Raw genomic sequence first — 17,478 nt, 5'->3', positions numbered from 1 at the left:
TAAACAACTTTCTATCTGTACAGTTGGTTTTAACATTTAACCCATGTTGACAGTTTTGCTCACATACCTACGTTAGAGAGGGGCAGATGACTCTAAAGTTTGTTTCCCTCCTGTACATTATTGTGCCTGAGTTTATATGAAATGATTATTCAGGGCACTGTATTTTTTCACACAGATGAGTCAGCTAGGGAAGAGGATGGACAGGTATTACAGCTATATATATATATGAGAGAGAGAGATTCAAAATAGTTATTGTCATGGTTGATGTCATTTAATAATTATAAATTATAATATTTAACAACTATAAAGTATTAATTATTAATAATTATTTTTATTATAGAGAGGTGGCGACACTTGTCTTTGATTCTTATTGTGACATAAGTTATTGTCGCGGGTCCTGCTATACTACAGCCGCCATAACAGAGACCAGTGATTATAGATTGTGTGATTGCAACGCTGCTGAATAAATGACCACCCTACTAAATTTCACATGCTGTTTAATATCCATGCGCAACCAATGAGTTTCTGTGCGAGCACGGAAACACTCAATGCTTGGCGAGATCTCTGTGTGTCCTTTGTGCATGCAAGCAAATGAGAGAGAGAGATAGAGGCAGGCAGAAAGTGGTGAAACAGCTGAGGAAAATATATATAAGTGGTTAGTGCTAGTAAACATTTCCCCAGTACAGCACATTTTTTAACATTTTTAAGTGTTGATTTGAGAAGCTAAACTGATCAACAACTTAATGTCGGCTCCTGCCTGCTTGGTCTAAACTTTTTTTATCATTTAACAAACAAAAAAATGTTCCAAACATTTTTCTAAATGAACTTAGTAAAGAAACAAAAAGAAATATAATAAATTTGCCATTATAAACAGAACTGAACTGTTTTAATGGCTGCAGTAGGCTAAAGGCTATATTGGGGAGGAGGAAAAAACACGGCCTCCGGTTGGGCTCGGGCTGGGCGCTCTGATAAGCTGTCGGACATGGGCCGGGCTAGGGCTGGGCGTCTCGGGCCACGGCCAGGCTAGGGCCCAGATCTGAGGCCCGTGCAGGGCTCTAGTGTGTGTTACTTTCGTTCTCTCTTCTGTTAATCTCTGTCTTGTTTTTTTCAACCAACTTGTTGTTGTTGTTCTTGTGTTCTGAACTCACTGTCAATGTTACTGTTACCTCTCAGACTGACTGACGTCCAGATGATAAGTGTTTGTATGGAGGAAGAGGAGGACAGAGCAGATTCTGCAGCATCCAGCTGTCTGTCTATGAAGAGTGACCAGTCGAAAAATATTCCTCTAGCCTTCAGTAATGAACATGCACCCTCAGACACAAAGTAAGAGACTGTTTATATTGTAAACTGACCTGACGGAAGATGATGCATTGAGGATGAACTCAAAATGCTAAAAGATTTATATTCATGATGCAGAACTATTAGTGCAGATACTGTTTCAAACTGACATAGATCTTATTTTATTTCCGCAGCAAAACACCTGAGAACCTCCATTTCAAGTAAATATTCATATATTTTTGCCCTCATGTTGACGTCAAAGTAAAGATATTCAAAATCTGAAAGATGTTATTCATTTTCTTGTTCCCAAAATATTTAGTTGTTGTGCATTCCCAGATCAGCTATTATAATCCACCAGATGTTATTGATGATATCAATATTGTTCAACATGTGGTGAAAAAGCATTTATAGAAAAGCTTTGCTCTCCTTGACTCTGTGTGTTGATGGTTTGAGTTTAATCTTTAATTGACTACTTGTTTAAGAAAATGATCCATGGTTAGTAGAGAGTGACAGAAGAAATAAAGGTAATTACTATCTGTCTGTTTGGAAGCAGAAAAGTAACGACACTTTTACTGTTCTCTGTGACCGTCTGAGCTTCTACACGGTGTCGGATATTTTTCAACAACAAGCAACAAATCATTTTTATTTCTAATGAAATGTCTTCACAGAGAGAGGAAGAGGAGTCATGTTTATGTGGAGGAGGAGCCGTCCTGCTGTGCTTTGTGTCAGGACGTCCTGAAGGATCCAGTCTCTACCAGCTGTGGACACTGGTTCTGCAGACAGTGCATCACCCTCATACTGGGACCAGTCTGCTTCATCAGGAGTCTCCTTCTGTCCCCAGTGTGAAGAAAGATCCAGAACAAGAGCTGGACTGCAGAAAGGCAGTCATAGCAGCTCTGTACAAAGTAAGATTGGATATCTTAAAAATGTAACCTGCTACATTTCATTACATTAAGTTTGTTTAGAGACTTAAAGGCTTGGGTGATCTTCTCTATTTTTATATCGTCTGATCATGGCTACTTGTGATCATCCATTGGCGATCTGATCGCGAGGGGGCGGTGTTATGTTGCAACATGCCAGTGAAATGCCAGCATGAAAGAAATAGGCTCATTAGCTTTAAGAGAAAACACCAGAAACATCTGTAAATGCACAGTGCAGTGTTTCCCACAGAATTATTGTGTAATAGGCAGAGGTGGGACCAAGTCAAACGTTTTACAAGTCCAAGTCAAGTCTTAAGTCTTAGCACTCAAGTTCCAAGTCGAGTCCCAAGTCCAGACCAATCATGAGTGCCAAGTCTGAGTCAAGTCTCAAGTCAAGTCCAAGTCTTAAACTTTGAGTTTCGAGTCCTAAACAAGTCATAATGCTCTCTTCATCAAATTTAAAACACATTTCAAAAGTTTTTTTCAAGTTAAAAATAAAACACTGTATTGAATGAAACATTAGCCTGTACAGAAAGAAGGCAGAGGTGCAGTTTCACACAACAAATTTCATGAATTAAATTAAATGTTCATGTAGGGCTGCTAATTATTTCGGTCAATATTGAGATCACAATTATTTAACAGGATTACTCATTGCCTTAGGAAACATTAACTTTTGAAATGTAATGGTTTCTTTTTAAAAACTAGGCTACTATATATGCATTACTCAAAAATCCCAAATAGCCCCTGAAATAAACAATAATCCAACATTATTAACTTTAGGCAGCATGTAGTGTGAAAGAGGACGACAGCAGCACAGTTTCCCCCAAGTTGACAGCTTTGGGTGACGGATGAGTCACTGAGTCTACTTTCGTGCACACCGCGGTCAAAGTTTGTATATACACACGCAGTGCTTAAAGTTCTCCGGCATAGCGCCGGAATTCCGACGCGGGACTGTTTTTATATTCGACAATACATAATTATTTCTGTGGCAAATATTCTTGCGTATTTTTTAACAGTCGTGTGATATGTGTGTGAAGCGCCAGTCCTCAGCACAATCTCTGTCGGTGTATGCACAAAAGAAGGGGACTGGCACTTTGTGACTACGTGGACACATCGAATTTTCTATTTGGTCAATTAAGGTGTCTCAAAAGGTCAAAGTGTACCGTTTTTTTTTGTTTGTTTGTTTACTTTTGTAACTGTATGAATTTATTGATATAAATATGCGTTTTGGACTGGATTGGATCGTCTGGACGTTTGCCAACATAACAAGGCCAGTTTTATCGGAATGTAATCCATCGATAGGCTACGGCTTTTCTGGTAAGTGGCATCAATTTTGATTATTAGCAGTGCTTAAAGTGGGTCACCGGTACCAGAACTTCTAAATTTTACTCTTTGGCGTAATGGGACTTTTCTTGGGTACCGGTGTCCTCTCCATATCAGATTCTCTGGGCTCTATGTGACGCTCACCTGTTCCCGTTCTCCCGGCCTCCTAATATCTCACTTAAGAGAGGAGAAAGAAGCTCGGGTGCCTTTCATGCAGTTGTGTACATAAAGTTGCTCATCAACGTAGCTTTAAGCGAACCGACTAATCACAGCCTGGATGCGACGGGACCGTACCAGAATGCAGGAAATGAAGTTTAATGCTCAATCTTTTCAGGGGGAGGACCCCAGACCCCAGATTGAATATTTCTTCATAACAGTGTACTATTATTTTCTTGTCTTGTCAAGCCTAGAGACTTAAAATAAGTGCATTCAACCATGTGGATACAACCTAAACATTGCAAGAATCATGTAAGTACATCAGTTTCATCAATCAGACCGAAGTCACTGGTAAGACCATCCTGGATGAGCTGCAGAGATTTGATGGCAAAGCTCTGTTTTTAAAAGTTTCTTTGCGTTCGCCTCGACATAGAAAATAATTGTTTCTCTTTAAGCAATGTACTAATTAAGACTACATATTAAATGTTGTAGAATGACAAATAAATGGTAATAAATTTAGTCATATCAGAGCTTTGTTAATTTGCTGCCAATGTTAACTTGACATTTCATGCTGCCGCTTCACGTAAAGTTTCGGCAAACCAGCAGGAGGCTTTTATTGTGAAGCAGCTATAGGAAAAAAGTCTATTTGTCTGAGATTTGCAGTGCTATTGAATAAAAACAGGTCTACAGAGTAAAACATAGACATGTTCTGTATTATTTGTTTGGTGGATCAGTTTTAAATTTCACAGGAAGGAAGGAAGTAACAGCCACTAAGTGCTGTAGACCAGCTGAGGCTCAGCCTGTCAATCAAACACGTACACCTACACAAAGTCAAAGGCTGAGAGAAAAGGGATTTCTGATGTTCCCCAAAACTGGACTTTATAACCTTTACTTCTCTATATTTTCTTATACTGATGATTTTTATTTGTAATGAAAATAATATTATAAAGGTGGTAAAATTGTTGTCTCAAACTTTTTTTCTCTTTTTTTAGTGAGTGATGGTCTGCAGGAGGTTTTAGATGAACATAAGGTCAGTCTGAGGAGGAGATGTGAACGTGTGACTGAAGGAAGTGATGAAACAGGAAGTGGAACCCTCCTCAACAGGATCTACACTGAGCTCTACATCACAGAGGGACAGAGTGAAGAGGTTAATACCCAACATGAGGTGAGGCAGCTTGAGACAGCTTCCAAGATGGAGACCCTCCATGAAACTCCAATCAAGTGCCACGACATCTTTAAAGCCTTACCTGACCAACAGAGACCCATCAGAGTGGTTCTGACGAACGGCGTTGCTGGTGTTGGAAAAACCTTCTCAGTGCAGAAGTTCACTCTGGACTGGGCAGAGGGCTCGGAAAACCAAAATATCAGTCTGGTGATTATGCTGTCCTTCAGGGAGCTGAACTTGATCAAAGATGAGCAGTACAGTCTTCTCACGCTGCTCCATGTTTTCCATCCAACATTACAGAAGGTCCCAGCAGAGAAGCTCGCTGTCTGTAAACTGTTGTTCATCTTTGACGGCCTGGATGAAAGCAGACTTTCATTGGATTTCCACAACAGTGAGGTTGTGTCTGATGTCACACAGAAGTCATCAGTCAACCTGCTGCTGACAAACCTCATCAAGGGGAATCTGCTTCCCTCGGCTCTCGTCTGGATAACTTCCCGACCTGCAGCAGCCAATCAGATCCCTCCTTCATGTGTTGACAGGGTAACAGAAGTACGAGGCTTCACTGACGCCCAGAAGGAGGAGTACTTCAGGAGGAGAGTCAGTGATGAAGAGCTGTCCAGCAGAATCATCTCACACATCAAGACCTCCAGGAGCCTCCACATCATGTGTCTAATCCCAGTCTTCTGCTGGATCACTGCTACAGTTCTGGAGCACATGTTGACTACAGAGCAGAGAGGAGAGCTGCCCAAGACCCTGACTGACATGTACTCACACTTCCTGCTGGTTCAGACAAAGAGGAAGAAGCAGAAGTATGATGAGGGACATGAGACGAGTCAAACAGGAGCTGATGGAGGCTGACAGGGAAGGTTCTTCTGAAGCTGGGGAGGCTGGCGTTTGAACAGCTGGAGAAAGGAAACATCATGTTCTACCAAGAAGACCTGGAGCAGTGTGGTCTTGATGTCACAGAGGCCTCGGTGTACTCAGGAGTTTGTACAGAGATCTTCAAAAGAGAGAATGTGATCTTCCAGAAAACAGTTTACTGCTTTGTTCATCTGAGCATTCAGGAGTTTCTGGCTGCAGTTTACATGTTCCACTGTTACACCAGCAGCAACACAGAGGTACTGGAGGCTTTCCTGGGAAAAAAACATTCTGATTCAATCCTGGATGTCTTCCTGATGGGAGCAATGATGAAATCCCTTCAAAGTAAAAATGGCCACCTAGACCTGTTTGTTCGCTTCCTTCATGGTCTCTCTCTGGAGTCCAACCAGAGACTCTTAGGAGGCCTGCTGGGTCGGACAGACAACAGTCCAGAAATCATCCAGAGAGCCATCAATAACCTGAAGAGGATGAACACAAAAGCCTCTCCGGACAGAAGCATCAACATCTTCCACTGTCTAATGGAGATGAACGACCACTCAGTTCATCAGGAGATCCAAGAGTTCCTGAAGTCAGAGAACATATCAGAGAAAAACTCTCTGTGGTCCACTGCTCAGCTCTGGCCTACATGTTGCAGATGTCAGAGGAGGTTCTGGATGAATTGGACCTGCAGAAGTACAACACATCAGTGCAGGGACGACAGAGACTAATTCCAGCAGTGAGGAATTGCAGAAAGGCTCGGTAAGTTCAGATGTGATGAATATTTTAATAACAAGTAAATCTGAAGACATCAGTATTACAGTAAAGATACACACTTAACACACATGCACAATATAAAACGTTCACACTATAAAAGTTTCATTAAACTAGTATTAAACCTGCTTATTAAAATAATTCTACAAATGCCTACAAACATTTGTGTTTATATCTATCAACTTAGTGACAGAAGGATCTTCTATCATCTTCTAACTATCCTTTCTACATCCAGCAGGAAAACTTGAGAACTGAAGAGCTTGCGCTGAAAATGTTTTGACAGTCATCCTTTTATCACATCATTTTATCAGTGTTTTTATTTTCACAGTGGATACAGTTTCTGCACTCTGTTTCTATAGTGTGTCTGAAAAAAAACCCCACCATATATTTATGGTATATATCTATTTATTTAGCTATGGAGTGATGCATCTTTTCTCTAAATGATCTTTGTTGGGAGTTGTACATGCACAGTTCCTAGTTAAGTACTACTAGCCAATCAGAAGCAGAGAAGGGCGGGTCAGTGAGAAGCAAATACGGCTTCGATTCAGCTGTACATGTTGCCTACCAGCTTAGCAACATGGACTGGAGCAAGAGTTTCAGAGTGGTGAGTTATTAATCTGTAACAAAAGTATCTTTCATCCATAAAGTTTTAACTGAGCTCTGTCTCTACATCACAATAACAGCTTTATGTCCACTGACTGCCTGGAGGGTAGCAAGTGTTTGGAAGGAAGAGGAGAGGTTGTGCTGCAACTCAGTGTTTTTCCACCTGTGTTTTTTAGGGCATCGGAGTAGCCGCTTGGTGAGCATTATATGAGGCGCATTTAACTTTTATCCCAGTGTTTTAAGACACTGACATGTTGACAGGAGGAGTTCAAGTTTCAAACCACAAACCTTTTGATCAATGGCTGATCAACTGATCAGATTCATGTGCTTTGTGATCAAAATATTATCTATAATCTTATCTATTTTGTAACAAAATGACAAATTTTATTATACTTTAAGTTTTATATTCTCTTCCATCACAGACTTTCTGACTGTGGACTCTCAGAGATTCACTGTGAAGCTGTGGCCTCAGCTCTGAAGTCCAACCCCTCCCATCTGAGACAGCTGGACCTGAGCTACAATAACCTGCCAGATTCAGGAGTGAAGTTGCTGTCTGCTGGACTGGAGAATCCAAATTGTAGTGTGGAGAATCTGGGGTCAGTTCATGTATTGTGCTCTTGTTCAGCGTACATATACCAAATTTAAATCCATAACACAAGTTTGGCAGTCTGGCTCCGAATTAAGTCTGTACTCAAATTGGATTCATGGTATTAAGGAAACTGTAGGATTTATCTATAAGTGTGCTGTGAAATTACATTAACATTACATTTATTCATTTAGCTATTGCTTTTAGCCATTATATGCTGTTGGGTCAAATGTGCGACTAGGCTGGGCCAGTTAAGCCTGGTCCCCACCTTCACAATTAACAATGTTTTCCAGCTGTCATTCAATACTGTATTGTTGACTTTCTATATTTTTACACTACTGAATAAGAAATTCACCATTTACACTTCACTTCTGCATACATAATCTGACACACAATTATATTTCTTAAAAATTAAGAATAACATATGTAATGCTGTATCTTTCATTAATGCTTGGTTTCCTACAGTAATTTTGATGTTATGCTGGCTGTTTTCTACTTTCTGCTTATCATCTTTTTGACGTCTTCTATTCATCCTCTCTCCGTTGTGAAAAGTTCTACCTCTCTCTGACGTGAAAAGTTAAGCAAAAATTCCTTCAGCAACTTCACTCAAAGGTCACATAGGCTATAAGCGTCACAGGTTGGAAGTTGACCAACCCCTTAATCAGTAATTAAACATGTAGTCTTAATAGCAGCAGACTAACACATCAGCAGTTCCTCATGTAGTCACAACAGCTGTAGACCAAAGCATGCACCTGTCACAGCAGATTTTGTTCCATCTATAGGCAGCGTGTTGCTGGATTCACTTTGTTGCACTGTTGGATGTTAAGCTCTGGTGCTGAAAGAATGACTTCATATTCTGTTTTCCTAGCTTGGGTTAGAACATATCGAGGACTTTTGAGCAAGTCATGCAGTTAATGGGATGTATACAAGATCACTTCTTAGAGAGGAGCCTTTCTGGAATGCAAAAACTGCTGTTGCCAATCCCTGACAGCAGGGTGGCAGTCCTGTCTCAATGTTGTCTAGTTTGGTACTGTAATAGGCCAGAGGATGTTGACCTGTTGGCGAGTCCTGCATTAGCACTGCGGTCCGGCAACCTGCTGGACAGCCTTGTCCAAGAAGCTCCAAGGGACTTACCAGGGCTGTCCTTGAGCCTTGGTTATGAGGGGACACATGGCACCTTGCTCATAGTCCAGTTGATGCTATTCTTCTTCTTGTTCTTCTTCCACTTCTTCTTCATTTTGTGTTTGTGGTGGAATGTGAATGGTGTGTGGTCACTGCTATCTAGGAGCTGGGGCTGGAACCACTTTTGATTTTCTCAACACTTTCACATTTTCACTTGCCTCATGCAGTTGCTGTATTTGTTGATTGGACACATGATATAATTGCTGTGTTTCTTCAGCAGAGGGTCCTTCAGTTGTCATAATGCCATTTAGTTCCATCCTCACTTTCTGAGTGATCTGTTTGAGTCTTTGTGGATTTGCTTCCAGCAAGCACACTCTGCTTTAAGGGTTTATTTTCCTGTAAATGGGACCATAATTTACCAAATGAACATCATGTTGTATTGAAGAAGACTTGACCATAAACTCATTATGAACGTGTTTACTGAGGTAATAAATCAGCTGAGAAGTAGGATCATTTTACCATTATTTATAATGGAAACGGATTTCTTTTTGTAACCAGAAGAGTCTCCCCCTGCTGGCCGTTTGATAGAAAGCAGGTTTAAGGGACTTCCGCATTCGCCTCAGTTCTCTGACCGGAAGCTTCCCACTTAAGAGTGTGCCTGAGCTGGGCGTGTTCTTCCCCTTGCTCCACGCCACCTCACTCTCTTCACTCTCACTCTCCTCTCCTTCCAAGTCTCCTGTTGTTATGCTGTCTTGCTCATCCTCCTCTCTGCTTACAGCTTGTCTTTTGCTCCTCCCTCTATCACTAGTTTGCTTGGTAAGGGTCATGGTGAAGTTTCCCTCCTTCTATCTAATGTTTTTTCCTCTACCTCAGCTGTCCCGAGCAGTGGATACCGCTTTCTCTGGCACCTTTGCCTTCTTGTCTTTCTCTTGTATCTATGGATTCATGATGTTTTATGTTGCCTCTACGAAGGTACCTTGTGATGGCCATTTCAGTGTTTCTGTTGTTCTTTCATGCCACTTTTTCATGGACCTAATGGTATAGTGCCTGTAGTGCTGGGGATATTGAACAGTGGCAACAGAGGTTTTGCGGTCTGTATGCCTCAGGCTAGTTCACTACTAGTTCATAAGCACGCAGAATAGCAATTTTGACAGAATAATTCAGTAATTCAAACTGTCTTCTTTTTCAAAAAGCATTTGTTAAGTATGTTCTGAAAAATGGCTTGCAACAAGAAATGTTAAAAAAGCAGATACATATTGCTACGTATGAAAAAGACACGGTCAAACTACAAAAATGAGTTTGCTTGGCAATGTTGTTGACTAGCACCCCGCAGCTACCTTGCTCAGACCATAAAGCTGCTGTTAGCGGCTTGCTATGCAGTGAGGTGACACAGACCAGAGATGGGGACTCGAGTTAGAGACTCGAGTGCGACTTAAGTCGCACACACAGTGACTTCAGACACGACTTGAGACTCGTCGTCAAAAGACTACAGACTTGACTCGGACTCGAGGTGCGGGACTCGTGAACAATGTTTATTTTTAGGAAACGTCTGATGAGCTTGCGGTTATTCCCCTCCCTCCGTTACCTATAACCTGCCTACGTAACACGTAGCATCTGCTGCGCGCGGCCGCAAGAGGACAACAAACACCGCAGCTTCTGAGCCATTAATCATAAACTTTGGCTTTAAAACTCCATAAAACAAGACCCAAACAAATTACTTCATTGATGAAAAATGCCATTATACCGCATACTGTTGTTTAGTACAAGATGGAAAAATGTCATCGTGTACATTACGACAGGGTTGTAAAATGAAATGCAGTTTGTAGTTCCCTTCTGCTATGAAGCAGACAATATATGCAATAATTATAAAATGGTAAACAGGGAAAAACTCTTGCATGGAGTGGTGGGGAGGATATATTTAAATTTACATTTAGTGACTCATGGCTACTTCTATGGAACAGTCCAGGAGAGTAGACAGACAGTAGAGAGAGACGAGAGTAGAATGGTAGAGGACAGTTATATAAGTATGTGGAATGTGGAGCAAGTGTTACTGGGAGGAAATGTTATTTGGTTTTGGCACAACTGGATTGAAAGACAGCTTTAAAATGAATGGACGTTGTGGATGCCAACTTCTGCAAAGCCTCGATGAAGAAGGAGAAGAGTTTGATACATTTGGAAGGATACACTTTGGCCATGACATCATAGGCGTTGTTGTGAGTGCGACACCGTGGACCCGGAAGTGCTCTGGGAGCTCTGGAAGGGAGAATTGTGTTTTGCTGCTAGTTCATGACCAGTTGAAAAGTTTTGCTTTAATGTCATCGCTGGAAAAGGCTGATTCGCTAGCTGGGTGGGTGCCTCTGTGTTGACATGAATAGGTGTATACTGACATTTGGATGATGTCTGTAGAAGGCTGACATTATGATGATCCACAATAACACAATGACTCTACTCATTTTAGGGAAAAGCTTATTGATTAGAACACAGTAATGTTGAGCTACACATTTAAAACCTGAACACATCTGATTGGATTAGAAATGGATTTTTATCTCCACCATTTATTCTTTATTCAGATTGAGTCGCTGCAGTTTGTCAGAGATCAGCTGTGCTTCTGTGGCCTCAGCTCTGAAGTCCAACCCCTCCCATCTGAGAGAGCTGGAGCTGGCTGACAACAACCTGCAGGATTCAGGAGTGAAGCTGCTGTGTGGTTATCTGGAGAGTCCAAACTGCAGACTGGAGACTCTGGGGTCAGTTAACTGACTGTTTTTTTTTTACTATTGTAGATCTTATATGTTTAATTAACAATTGAACCTAATTTATGTTCATACATAACTTATATTCATGAAGTTGTTAATTTCCTTTTGTTAATATTTTCATGTTTCTAAATTAAATCTGCAGTCACAAAAAAATTGTGTTTCTTAAAGAAACTGTTAAAAATGTCTGCTGTTTAGTAAATACATGTTTATAATTTTTGGGAAAGGATGGGGTGATAATGGAGCAGTGGAAAACATGCCTTTGTGAGAGACCCAGGTTCAATCCCCCACTGTGACATCCACCAATGTGTCCCTGAGCAAGACACTTAACCCCTAGTTGCTCCAGAGGCGTGCAACCATTGATATATATAGCAATTGTAAGTCGCTTTGGAGAAAAGTGTCAGCTAAAAGAATAAATGTAAATGTAAATCCTCTGAACTAATATTTGTTTTAAATTGATACAGTTTTTTTTGCTGAAGTAGAAATATTTCTTTGGTTTATGTTGACATTTGGATAATGTCTGTAGAAAGATGACATTGTAAAATCTGCATAATGTATTCTTTATTCAGATTGAGGGGCTGCAGTTTGTCAGAGATCAGCTGTGCTTCTCTGGCCTCAGCCCTGAAGTCCAACCCCTCCACTCTGAGAGAGCTGAGGCTGAGTGACAACAAGGTTCAGGATTCAGGAGTGAAGCTGCTGTGTGATTTTCTGGAGAGTCCACACTGCAGACTGGAGACTCTGAGGTCAGACACCATTTTTTACCTCTGTGCTGAGATTAATATGATGTGATTTGATGACTCCACTATTCCTAAAAGAAATATTGAAGATGTGTTTTGTTTCATTAAAGCCGCAGTTAGTAACAATTGAAGAAACAATGCAAAAACTTTCCGCGTCTCTCTCTCTGCTGCTCGTATCACTCCGCTGAGCCTTGCCCTTCAAAAACCCACCTGGTGCTCTGCGAAATTCAGCCCGTGTAGGGTTCGCTCTACAAGGCGAGAGCCTCGCCAAGACTCTGGTCCAGTCCCTCTTACCGAGACTAGTTTTCTCAAAATGCCCCTCCGACGTTCGCGGCCAAGGACAGAGCGCCCCAGGCTTCAGAGGCAGCTGCAATATGTCTAACTGCAGGATGAGAGAGGCAAGTACACCACTGTCCCCCCTCACTTTCCCCTCCCATCCTGCAACTTGTCAAATGAGCACCATGGCATCGAACATAATGAGCCTGAAGATCCATGTTCCAACATATGTTTTGTATTACAAACTGTTGTTGGAGGAGGAAGTATGGGCTGTTATTCCATTACTGCTAGTTGTTTCTCAGACATTGTGTTTACAAAACTTCTGACGCCAAGTTGACTATATTGAGCTTGAGTGAGAGTATGTGCAAGGAGGGGGACTGCGCAGTGTGCAAAAGCAGTGACTGACCCTGTCTTAGAGACTGCTTCCTGGCTCTGATTGGTTATTTTGTTTAGGGAGTGGTGGATTCAGCAGTAGTAGGAGAAACATGATTTTTTTCACAGATTATCCGTCTCATGCAAGTTTTAAAAGAATTCCCTACTGCAGCTTTAATCGAGAGCTGTCTTTCATTTTTGTATTTTACAGTTTTTAACCTGCATCCTGTTGGGTTCAGGTGTGTTAGTGAGGTAATTCAGTAGGGCTAGCTCGTCAAGGTTTGCAGACAGAAACAGAGTAGTGTATCAGTCAGGACACAGGATGGGAGAAGTAATTAAGGCCCGAGCACAAAATGTGCGAGGTCCCTATTGAAACTGAAGGGTCTTTCTTTCTTTCTTTCTTTGTATCATGTCCAGACGTACAAAAAAGCCTCTTGGAGCGATGCCTGACACCAAACAGGAAGTGGCCCATTTTGGATTTAATAGTCATTTTTGGCGATTTACACACTTTGTGCTTTAAAGAACTCCTCCTAGGGAATTAGTTTGACTGACTTCAGATTTTCGCTGTCTACTTTAAAGCCAATGACAATTAAAAGTTGTAAAAATGGTGAGTTTTTGTGAAATGGCGTGCCCGGGGCGTGGCGTCCAAAATCAATGATTAGCCATGAAACAGGAAGTTGTTTAACTTCAGTCTACATGCTCACATCTGCACCAAACTTTACAAGCTTGATAATGGTCCCACCCCAGCACATCATGTCAATATTCAGTTATACTTGTGGCACCACCTACTGGCAACAGGAAGTAAGCTCTGTCTGACGCTCATTGTGCGACTTAAATCAATTTTTACAATGAGTTCCACACTTGATGAGCCATTTCAATCTACATACACCGCGGGCTCCCTTAAATGGAAGTAGCCATGTTGTGCCGCCACATTTCTACAATAGCCCAAACGGACAAACTGCTCGTTGAACTCTTTCCTACCATAGCAAACACTACTTTACATTACGTTACATTTATTCATTTAGCTGACGCTTTTATCCAAAGCGAATTACAATGCTATATATGTCAGAGGTCACACGCCTCTAGAGCACCTTTGTGAAGGTGTTAAGTGTCTTGCGCCACAATGGTGGATGTGTAGCAGTGGAAATTGAACCCGGGTCTCTCACACCAAAGTCATTTGTCTTAAACACTGAATGATTTTAAGCAGGAACATTGTCTTCTAAAGTTACATCATGTATTCTTTATTCAGATTGTGGGGCTGCAGTTTGTCAGAGATCAGCTGTGCTTCTGTGGCCTCAGCTCTGAAGTCCAACCCCTCCCATCTGAGAGAGCTGGAGCTGGCTGACAACAAGCTGCAGGATTCAGGAGTGAAGCTGCTGTATGATTTTCTGGAGAGTCCACACTGTAGAGTGGAGATTCTGAGGTCAGACACCATTTTTTACTTCTGTGCTGAGATTAATTTTATGTGAAAGTTGTGGTGACACTAAACTGCAGACACATATCATACTGATTGTTACAAACTTGGCTCTGGCTTGTAACAAAAGGGAGGACACACACACTCCATAATTTCTGTCATCTTTGGAAACTTTGGGATCTTGAGTCGAATCTTAAATCAGTTTCTGTGGGTTTTTATTTGTGTTTGGCTGCACAACATGAGTTTGTATAGATGGAGCCACTGGTGGAGCTGCAGAATTGAAGAGGTGAAGTCACTATGTCTTTATTGAAGTAGCAGCACGTTGTCATTAATTTTAATGAGAGCTCTTTTTTACCTTTTTTGTATTTTAGTTTTTAACCTGCATCCTGTTGGTTCAGGAGTTTCCATTTTCTAAACTTACACATTCTAAAACTTCTTACCTCTGAAAAGAATATTAAATCCTGAATGATTTCAAGCAGGAACATTGTCTTCTAAAGTTACATCCTTTATTCTTTATTCAGATTATGGGACTGCAGTTTGTCGGAGATCAGCTGTGCTTTTCTGGCCTCAGCTCTGAAGTCCAACCCCTCCCATCTGACAGAGCTGGAGCTGAGTGACAACAAGGTTCAGGATTCAGGAGTGAAGCTGCTGTGTGATTTTCTGGAGAGTCCACACTGTAGACTGGATACTCTGAGGTCAGAGACCATTTTCTACTTCTGTGCTGAGATTAATATGATGTGAAAGTAGTGGTGACTGCAGACAAAAGGATGATAATATACTGATCCACACTGAATATCTTAATGCTAAAGTCTATTTTCTTCTTTAGAGGTTTAGACCAATTTTGAGATACGCATTTAAAACTATAACAAGAAAAAGCTACACTGGATTATTCACTCTGAACCTCTTAAACTCCTGATCATATTTCTGTTCCAATATAAGTACATAAATACAAAGACTTATTCAATGTATTTCAGCTAAACTTCTATTTTCTTAACCTTCTTTAGTTCTGAACAGATTATTAAACACTGAAAAAGTTTAAGCAGGAACATTGTCTTCTAAATGATTGTGAAGGTTCTCAGTCATCCAGGTCATAGTTATCCAAAGAAGGTTAAAGTCAAGGGGGCACTTACAGCCTGTGGATACCCTAAATGGACCTTTTTGAAAACAGCCACAAAATCCAGGAAGAACAACACTACTACGGGGATTGATGAAAAGAAGGTCAAATGCAACAACATTGTGATTCCATATGTGTCTGGAATATCAGAGAAACTCAGGAGGGTTTTCAACAAACACAACATCGCTGTGTTTTTTAAACCCAAGAACACGCTAAGACAGATACTGGAAAGTACCAAACACAAGAAAGGCGATCTAGTGTATTCGGTCCAGTGCAGTGAGAATGCATAGAACGAGGGCTGAAACAATTCATCTATTAAATCTATTTCAGCGATTCATAAAATGCTTCGACACAAATTCTTTGCATCGATACTTCGTTTAATCCATGTAACTATACAGTACAGTGTTTTGCAGGGACATTTATTACTGTTGCACATCGCGCTTAGGCTGTGAACACGATGTGATTATGATAGAGCTGTTTGCAAAGTGGGGGTAGAGAGAGAAAACAGCGTGGGACAAAAAAGAAAGTGTCCTAAGAATGGGATTATTTCAAGCTAAAGAAAACAACAACTCTGTAATGTTACTGTCTGTCCACCATAAAACGAAACTTATGTCGCCTCGGCAACAGCACGACGGCGCCTTATCAGAAAGCAGCCGGTGTTCGGCCAGTGGTCCACAGACAAGGTAACAGCAACTTTAGCATGTAACAGAAATCATGATTGATTGTTGAGTTGACGGCTAGCCAAAGTAACCTGCAGTCCTCAGCTGAAAATGCGTTTTTGTACCCTCCTTTTTGTTCCGTGAGCTGGTACTTCACAGCCAAGAGTTAACTGGGTGTCGGGAAGCTGCACCGTTTAACCCCCCTGCAGCTCCCTCTGTAGCTCAGACAATCCCTGCTACCTGCGTGTACTAATCCATCCTTTCAACCATATTCTTTCTCTTTATAATAACAAACAACAGCTGTTTCGTGTGCAGGATTGCTCATTTCCCGTTTCACATTCACGTGTGTTTTCTTGATAAAAGTGGTTTGGAAACCAGCGTCGGGTGCCATAGCTGTTGTCAGCTCCTTTAGTGTGTGTGACCCCCCGTCACCGATCATGGCCATTGGCCGACGCTGAAAGTCGTGTAGTCTGCACGAGCCTGAGAATAATATAGCACTCGGGTGATGTTTGTGTTTGTAAAGCAGCTGTCTGGTTGTTGGTCTGATGTTTGCTGTATGACACACTATGAATTGCCGAAAGGACTAATAAATATCTATCAGCTATAAACGTGCACAGCTGATCCCGTTTCTGGGGGGGCAAAAGCCACCGAGCAAAAGTACTTCTTAAACGACGAATCGTTGAAATAATCTATAGAAGCTTCGAATACTAAAATCATCGTTAGCTGCAGCCCTACATAGAACTGTACACTTGGGAAACTAAACAAACACTACACAAATGCATGGCACAACACAGAAGGGCTAACTCCTCAGGTCAAGACTCAGCAATTTACTTACATCTGAATGATAAAGGACACATTTGAGGATTACCAGGTGCACATTTTGGACAGAGAGGATGGAGGGAGGTGTCAATGAAGCCATTTACACCCGGGTTGAGAAGCCATCATTGAACAGAGGAGGGGGTCTACGCCACCACTTATCCCCCACTTACATTCAGCACTTCCTAGGAAACTTAACAGACGTTAACCTTTTGGCCTCAGGTAAAGAAACCAACGATGGTCGTTGAGACTCGTCCACGGTTGGTCCTAACGACCATGACGACTGTCGTTACAACAGCCAGGAGCACTAACAATCCTGGCAAACGACCCCACTGAGGGTAAATGGCTGAGTTTCTCTACCAGTCAGTCAGAACTGAAGAAGTCTCTCGGATGATGGATGAAATGTCTTCTAGTATTTCTTAAACGGGACCTTTTATACTGAATTTTCAGCCCTATATTTTAGTTCTATGACTCCTGTATGGTGGCTTTGCACAATTCAAGGTTCAAAAAAGTATTTTCTATCTTATACTGCCTCTTCAGGCAGGCCCTCATTTCAGC

General features: G+C 41.4%; 1 pseudogene; it reads left to right on the top strand.

The window, feature by feature from the left end:
• Positions 1 to 2,049: 2,049 nt before the first annotated feature.
• Positions 2,050 to 16,025, top strand: LOC119897338 (annotated as a pseudogene).
• The last annotated feature ends 1,453 nt before the right edge of the window (positions 16,026 to 17,478 follow it).

Source organism: Micropterus salmoides, unplaced genomic scaffold, assembly GCF_014851395.1.
Source record: "Micropterus salmoides isolate LMB-PRFRI ecotype aquatic unplaced genomic scaffold, ASM1485139v1 Ms_hic_scaffold_1, whole genome shotgun sequence".
In the NCBI taxonomy this organism is placed as follows: Eukaryota; Metazoa; Chordata; class Actinopteri; order Centrarchiformes; family Centrarchidae; genus Micropterus; species Micropterus salmoides.
Note: the sequence above shows the minus strand (reverse complement) of the source record. Positions and strands in the feature narration are given on the sequence as shown.